The following is a 9,330-nucleotide window of genomic DNA, read 5'->3' as shown; positions in this document are numbered from 1 at the left end:
CTCACAATGGAACTCAAAGCACGGAAAGTAGGAACAGTCAGAAGATTCACATGAAAAGCGTGTTCCTGATTTGAACTGAAACATTAATATAGTGGCTGCCATAGAGTCTGTCAACAAAGATGTTCTGGTACGCAAGAGAATTTCTTGGCCATCTTCAGTGACACAGCCAATGCCAATTTCTATTTGGAATCTAGGCCTCCTTCTCTGTTGTGATTAAGGGATATTGAAAGATTGTGCTTGCAAAGACCAAAGGTAAGCTTCTGCATCTGTGGAATACATCATTTTTCTGAAAGAAAAAAGTTAAAATGAGAGCTATAGGATTGTAATGCACAGGTCTGAAAAAACGCAGAACAGATTTACATGAAAGCAAGCTTGTATCCCATGTAAGTGCTGATTACCTGAAGATTTTGTGGAATTTAAACCAGTTCAACTACTGTATCTAAAACAAGTCAAAAACAACAGCTGTCTCTGTGTTGTTATCCACCTGCACTCAGCAAGAAAGTATGATTGTTTCTTTCCCCTCACTCTAGACCTATGTACACCTTTGCCACATTTCAGGTGGACCCTTGAACAGAGCCCAGTGAGTCTATGACTGACCCTGGGCTCTTTTACCTTTTAAAATATTGTGCCATGAAAACACATTACACCATAGACATTTGCAATAGGTAGACTTGTTCTACAGCAAGTTGTAATGTTGTTTAAATATTATTCAGTTGCATGTTCTGATATTAGGACAGGACAACAGAGGAACCTCAGATAAAAGCCTTGAAAAAAAGAAAGAAAGGGGCCTGCTGGCAAAAATATCCTCAATATTAGGACTGGTTCATCCCACCCTGAGCAAAAATTCAATAGCCATTGTAATGTTTGTAAAGCTCATAATTTCCCTGTTCAACCGGTAGGTCACACTATAGATATTCATAGAACATCATCAATTTGTTTATTTTGCACTAGTGACTTGACTTGGTGGAATAGTTGTATCCATTCTTCTGGAAATCCAAAATATTATTTTAGACAATGAAATAAACTGAATATTAACAGTCTTGCATTTATACTGCTTTGGGGGAAATAAGTCATGAAGTTGTGGGTTTGCAGATATAGCCGAGAAGTTTAGTCATTGCAGAATTTAAGGAAACTATTGGACTATAAACACAATTTCAATATTTTTAAATGTCAGAAAATACAAAGATAGATAAAATATTTTTGAAATTAAACTAATTGTTCAAAAGTTGGAAAAAACTGTACATCATCTGTAGTGTTTCTAAGGTCTATCCTGGGGAAAAAAAAAAAAAAAAAAGTAGGTATTTTTAAATACCACCTTAGGAAGAACTTGCTAGCCGTGTTTATTAAATTTTCTAAGAGAAGAGAAAAAATGTCTGCACCAAAACAAGGTTTTAAGCATAAGGCATCTCCTTATTGCACCTATGTGCTGGTGGTCCTTGCTCTAAAAAAACCAGATCAGCTTTCATTTTCACCTGAAATATTGTTTTTTCCATCCCAAAGTCCAAGTCTCAGCATTCAGAGGCATATCACTTAATCACAACAATTCGATTAAATATTTTCACTTCTGCGATTTCACATTGCCAGTCATTTCCTATTTCTGCCCACACAACTCCCCTCCTACATGCTGCACATCTTGCTTTTGAATCCTCCTATAAATCTCCAATTAATTTATTCGTCTTCAATAGTATTGTATATGTCTGCAGGTTTAAAATGCATTTAGGCTCAAAATTTAATTTGAATTTGTCTAAATCTTGTCATCTCTGGGTTGTATAACCAATTCACAGAGTAAAGACATAACCAAATTTGCTGTAACTTGACATGATAGAGAAAACTCCTATGCCTGAGTCTGTCGGTGATGCCTCTTCTTCCTTTCTCTTCTCCCAACTGCTGTCTCAAAGATGATGGTGTCTTTCTGAGAATCTCTTTTCAAGCACAGCTGTGGCAGGTGTTGGGTTATGTAGGAACAGATTTGGCGCAGAAGTGTGTGATCAGTTTAGCTTACACAACATGCATAAAGAATATAATTTTAAGGTCACCACATTCACACTTCAAACATCTGCAGGTACTTCCTCCATTTCTTGTTGATCCATAAGAAAGTGTGGAGTTTTGACCACTGAAGGTCATCAGGTATGACAAAAGTAAAATATCCCTAAGAAACAATCTAACTGACCCTTGATGTGAAAGATAGATAAGGTGACCTCTCAAAGTTCCTTCCAGGACACATTCTACGGTCATCAGATTTGCACTGAGTACTCTGTTCTGGAAAAGTTTCCTTTACTGTCATCTTATCAATATATGTCAAAAAGAACTTTAATTACTACCAAACAGTGAATAACTTGTGTCCTAAACAGTTGGAGAGATAGAGTTCAGAATTTCTCTTGTTCCTTAGAAGGTATTTGAAAGAGGGAACCCAACCAACTTCACTAATGTCTTTTATTGTATCTTATCTTATAGCACTTTTTTTAGAAATCTATTGCCTAGATTAATAGCTCAAAAAGAAAGTATTTAAAAATATGAAGAAAGATACATCTGCAAATATTTCTTCTCAATCACACTGATACTGTATTTCATTTGGAACTTCTGAGCATTCTGTACACCAAATTTTTGTTCACATGAAGGCTTAAGAAAAGCTTTAAAGCATACATTTGTTCATTAAAAGAATAAGACGGTAAAAGAACAAAGCTATAATAAAAAAAAACCCTCATCACCATGGTAACTCAACACAGGCTAATTTTGTAAGCAAATTTTACCGTGAGGGCAGAATAGACCATTACCTTTATGTCACCACTCAAAAAAACTCAAAAAAGAAATGATAATTTCTCAGTAACTAATAACCATCTGAATAGATAATTTGGAACAATGTCATTAATATCCATAATTTCAAACATGTTTATATGATATCCTCAAACATTTTCAGACAAGCACCTTTGTTTTTAGACATTTCACAGACTATTTGTGAAGAAGAAAAAACGTGAAGTTAATGATTACATTACTTTCAAATAACAGTGTAATGTCTAAAGGGTAACTACCTGTGCTATATAAAACATTCCCCCCAAACTGTTTATAAGGATCAAAATTACACTCAGTATGTTGCACTAACAAAAAGGTAGCAGATGTGTTTGACTGGCAGAACTCCATAATAAGTGATTAGTTGCTCACCTTACCTACACACCACCTACCAGTGTTCCAAATGCACGAGAAGTCATGGTGGATGCAGATTTTTTAAAATGCCACAGAGTGCAAATGCCTCAGATGAGCACAGGGGAAAGAAGATCCATCAGACTAATTACTACCAACAGGAAAGAAAGAGACGCCAGATTAATTTCTGTCCATTTAGGATCTGACCTTTTAGCTGGAGCTACCAACAAAGGCTTCCATCTAACAGCAATTTCAGTGGCAGTTTCTATGACATACCCATCTATCTACAGCTTCCTACCATTTGGATCTTCCCATAACTGAATAACTGCTTTCTAACTGGGACCTGGACTGAACCAGGCAACACGTTTTTTCATGAGCTGCCAGCACTCAGCTCTCACAGAAAGCCTGGACTTCCCTACTTCACTGTAATGTGTCACCTGCTGTCCTGCACTTCATGTGTCAGAGTATCACTGTGTAGTATAAGAATCTTCCCACAAAAATAAATTAGTTTGGTGTTCACCACTTCATGGCACACTGAAAATGTCATTATTTATTTTACAAAAAGATAACAATTAGGTTCTATTTATTATGCAGGTTTTTGGTATGGTCCCATCAGGACTAATAGAAGGGAAACATGTTACTACATTTTACATTGTAACAAATAAGTATTCTTTTAAACTCCTAATAAAAACGCAGAAAGATATTTCTCAGTAGCACTGGTGGCAAGTGTTCTTTCAGTACCTCCTAACAACCAGCTAATTATACATACATTGTGTCAGATGTTGGACGTTTTCTCCTCAGGGTCATTGTAGGATTGCCTTCAATTTAGCTTCATGCAACCTAAGATGTTACATTTTGTGTGGTCAGATACCATTTCCACTTACCAATGAATATTTCAGTATTTCCTATTAAGTATTCATTGGAGAAGGAAACAAAATGATGGTGTTTTGCTTCCCTAGCGGGTGCCCTAACTGCCAGCCTTTACAGTCCCAGTCTGTTCTGCTTTCTGTCTTTCACCCAATGAATATTTAAGTAGTGTGTACAAAGCGGATTTATTACAAGACAATAAAACCTGAGGATCGTTGGAAAACCACCGTACGCCCTGATTCTTAAATCAATGTTCTCTAAAAGAGGAAGGGTAGGGAAGACATATACTTAATCACATTAGATTACATCTAAATAAGCATATAAACCTCTCTCTTCCAAAAGCAAATGTCTGTTTTGTTATTTCTGCTAGTGCTTTTATGTAAGATAGGAACTAAGTGACTTGAAGCTACCAGAATTTAGGCAGCGATGAGTAAAATTTAGTTGCAGAGTCAGCTCCAGTGACTGCAAGTCTAATGGATATTCTGTGAGCATTAGCAGGAGCTGAATGTTATACTGAGGCACTTAGAGGAGCATATGAGCACATCTTATTTTTGATGTATCCACAACAGGATATCTAGGCTCAACAGGATTTATCTGTTTGCTACAGAGACTGCAAATAGATTTCTATTTCTTAATGCTCCTCAGTATAAAAGTCATCCTCAGCAGCTATGTGGAATTTATTTTCACATTTCACTCATCCTTTCATGGGTGATTTTCAACCCCAGATGAAGTGCAAGTGAGGACTAAGGAAATATTTTGAAGGAAATATTCTGAGCTTTTGAATTGAAAATAAACTTATCTGGCTTTAGTTCTTTCTAATTTTGACGACAAAAATAATGTCAAGTGAAGCATGTTAAGAATTCAAAATCATTTAATCAAAATGTGCTATCACAATTCAAATCCATGCTATCCATTTAACAATAACCAGCATTATCTCACACTACAACAGCAAGTTATTTCAGCACAGCATTTCAGAGGGTCTATTGTGACCTCCAAGAAGTAGTAAACATCTTGAAGCAAAATTTATTAAGATTTCATTTTCAAAAGCAAAAAATGGAATAAAGCTTTGAGAAGACAGGCTCACTAACCTATCTATTACACGAGGAAAATGAAGACCTGAATTAGTTCTGCCACTGCAACATCACCTCACTGGATGAGGATAAAGCAACACAATCAGGATAGGAAACACTGCACTTTCTTCAGTGCTGAGTAAAATGTTGGGCTGGGACAGCCTGTCCAGAGTCAAAACTACCCTGTATATGATAAGGAGCTGTATGATAAAGAGACAATGAGGTGGATGAAGTAGCTTGGTTTTATGAGCTCAGAATCCTGAGAAAAAAGGAACACCTACGTAGTTATCACACAAATCTACTGAAGTCTGATACAGGACTGCTGGTTATGCCAAAAGCTTACTTGGTTGCCCAGCTGCCATAAGGAGTGTACAACTATGAACAGATTAAGATTGATGGACACAAGATCATGGAAAATCCATCACATATTTGAAAAGACAGTTTTGCAAGAAGTCAGTCCTGCTCAATTGAAATTTTACAATGAGAAATTACTCTGAAATATTATTACCAACAGACAAGAGGCAAGAAGAGGAAGATAACAAACACCTTATTCTCTATCTCTGCACAAAACCATTAATGTGGGAAGTGTCTACTCAACAGAAAAGATGGCACTACTAATAAAATGGACAAAAGACAGGCTCAGATAGAGCTTACTCACTGAACTTCCATTAAAAACTGACCTTTTCCTGATTGAACAATAGAGAAAACAAGAATATGCATTCCAAACGCAGATACATGGCATTCTGATGCCATCGGGTTTCGTGAGGAAAAGGGGAAAAAAAGACAACTTGAAGGAGCTTTTCTCCCTAGAAACCAAAAGAACTGAGTCTGAAAAGGAAGCTGCAAGTCTAAGCAAGTGTTGGGGAAGAGAAAAAGAGATGGCCATCGGGCAGATTCAGTTCTCAGCTGCTGTGAAAGGAAAAGATTAAATAGCATCTCATCAACTCACAGCAGCCATGCCTGGAATGCCTGATTAAGCTCACTGGAACAAACAGCATCCAGAAGGAGAAATAATGGGGAAGGAGTCTTGCAGAAAAGAACTAGACATGGTACACTCCGTTCTTTCTTTTCTTGGGCACAGAGGCAAACTTTCCCAGTGAGGAACATGTCAAGAGATAAAACGCTCTCTCTCCACACTCAGGTAAAAGAAAAAAAGGTTATTTGTGCACAAATTTCTTCTGTTCCTGACAGCCAAGGACTGGAGAGGTTCCCTTGGATCTATATCAGGCTTCTATTGCACCTTTTGTCTAATTGCAAGAATATGGCGCTTCTTTTATAACACTAAATATTTAAATATTTAAAACTCCACTTGTGGATTATTCCTGCTATATTAGACTGAAAACATATCATTTGAATCAAAGTTAGCATCACAATTGATCTACTCCTACAAATTTTATAAAAACAACAAAACAAACAAACAAACTCCAAACCAAACCAAAACAAAAAAATGTGGCCATCTTCTAAAATATTTAGCCTGGTAGGGTCTTTATTTACTGCTGTTGGATAAGTTCCACAGCTTGGATTCGTAACTAAATTATTTATTTGTCTAACTTGCAGCCTAAAAGCCATTTAAATTTTCCTGGATAAATTTCAGTTTTTATATGACAGAAAGACCTTTTTCATTCCCCTTCCCACTCAGGTATCCCTCTCTAACAGAGCATTCAAAACAGTAATCAAACAATTCTCATAGAAAAATGAACAGATGACAGCTTTCCTTAGATTTCTATACAAATAGGAAACAATTTTATTGTGTTTTTCAAAAATATAGTTAAGCAAAAGGAATTTTCTTTCTGTCACCTTTCCCATCTGGACTATCCAAGTATTTCTAAAACTGCACACAAATGCAGACAAGTAAAGAATTTTTTTATCTTTTTAATAATATCAGTAAATAAAACCAAAGAAAAAATGGACATGAAGAAGGAATTTTGATGCAAGACAAAAGGATGTGCAAACTCTTCAAATCTTTCTGGTTTTGTACTTGTGAAGAGGAATGACTCCTACGAGTAGTGCAGTTAATACAAGTCTTTATGCTGATGAGATCAAGGGGCAAACAGAAAATATTTGAAGGTTGATAGAGCTTGTAGTGGCAGTGGGATGTTTCCTCCTCAGGATAGCTGATGTTGTGTGCCAGGGCTTGAATTTTCCCTCTAATTACTTGCTGATCCAGTGAACAAAACACATTGGTCACACATCCAAGTCTTACATGCTGTGATTTACTCTGCTTTGGAGCACTATGCTAGGCCATTAGACAAATCATCCATAGCACTTTCTAAAACCATGAGTCAATGAATTGGATTAGTGCCAGTTCAGGAAAGCTCTGCTAAAACTAGCTGTTAAAAGCTATTCGGTGTAGCTACTGAATTTTCTAAAATTATCAAGACCAGAATTTAAATATTCCACTTAATTTGCAATGACCTCTGGTACCCTCTTAGAAAAACAAACAACACAAAAAAACAAAACAACAACAACAAAAACACAAACAAAAACCAAACCAAAACAACAACCACCACCACCACCACACAAACCCCACCCACCCTTTTAAATTACTGATTGCAAAAACCCTTATAAGAAATGTTTGCTACATATAAGGCATCTCTCTTCTCATGACAGATGTTACTTTTCTTATTCTTACTTGCAAACAAGACCATCTGCAAATCTGGAAGTTAAGATCAGCCAATAAATCATAGTTCAGGTCTTTGGAGAAATTATCTAAGTTTTCTTAAATTTTATTTATTTTAATGAGTTTAACTTTCTGTATATACCCAGATTAAGAATCTGATTTTTCGAAATACAGAATACATTGTTGTTCTCTCAGGAGACAGAGGAGCTGATTGGTTTTGCATACACGTATACTGAGACCATGAAGTGTCAGCCAACCAACTAAAAAAAATCCTCACCAGGAAATGGTAAAATAAACACACTGAACTGATTTGTGTTTTAGATGTCACCATGACACAGCTAGAACATCATGCAAAGTAACATAAACTTTCTAGGCTGTGTCAGCCTCATGTGTTGCTGGGGTAAGTACATGTAGTAGTTCCATTCAGGATATACAATACTTGTAAATTTTGCAACTCCTTGAAACAGTAGCTTTGAACAATGTAGAGAATTCTCCAGTATTAAAAATACAACCAAAGATGATATATCTTGAATAAGAGAATTTCACAGAGATTCTTCTTTTCCTCAGGAAAGAAAAAAAAAAAAACACAACACAACACAACTTTCTTAGGATCTGTACAAAAAAAAAGCATAGGAGTCATGTTAGATTTTTGAGAAGGGAACTTCAAAAAGGAAGACTTACATTTTCTCTGTAAAACTAAACATTTCACCTTTCACATTGAACAGTAATTTTTGACATAAAAATCTAAGCCAAGCAGCTGAGTACCGAATTAGAATTCAAAAGCATCTTGTGTCCAGAATTGGAACAGCTGAAGAATAAGCAATTGTCTTCCTAAATATATAGCTAATTGAATATACAATTGTCATACCACTTATTTTGAGTTCTACTCTTGCTGGCCTCACATTTCTACTTTTATTTCTCAATCAGGACTTTATAGAAGGATTGTGGAAATCTACAGACAGAGTCATAATCTCAAACATCCTGCTGACTGATTTGGTAGCCACAGATTCTCCAAGTCCAACATTATTGAGAAGTGGAAGTTCTTTTATTTTACATAGGTGGTTTACTCAAATGCAGTGAAGTGCTGCCAGTCACTTCAGACAGAGAATATTGTGTTCTGATTCATGAACTTCCAAAAAGAAATTCCAAGGAACAGAACAGTCAAGGAATTCCTAGAATTTTTAATATAAACATAACAAACATTTATTCTTCACCTTTTTTGGCCTGTTTGATTGCTACTGGAACAGGAAACAATTTAGCCATTCCTACACAAACTACCAAGGCTATAAAAGAAAACCTTTAATTATTTAATGTGACTTGATCATTGCAAGTGGTCAAATAGGCTTTTGAGAAGAAAAATTAGGAATTTATTGTAGACCTATCACTTATTTCAGTAAAAAAAAAAAAAAGTAGAATTTCAAAAGTCTCAAGTTGTATTCAGTAAAAAGAAAGATTAGTTCCTCAGAAGCAATACGCTTACTAACATTCAGAAGTTCTGGTTCAACAATGGAAATATGAACTATGGCTGAAGGCACAAAAAGCCAAACCTGTGACAGCAAAATAGAGCCAGACTACTCATCTTTGGTTTTTTAATATGAGTGGTAGTTTAGACTGAAACTACGCTCTCAATAGAAG

The sequence above is a fragment of the Patagioenas fasciata genome, chromosome 3 (assembly GCF_037038585.1).
Source record: "Patagioenas fasciata isolate bPatFas1 chromosome 3, bPatFas1.hap1, whole genome shotgun sequence".
Lineage (NCBI taxonomy): Eukaryota > Metazoa > Chordata > Aves > Columbiformes > Columbidae > Patagioenas > Patagioenas fasciata.
This window is presented reverse-complemented; position numbering follows the sequence as displayed.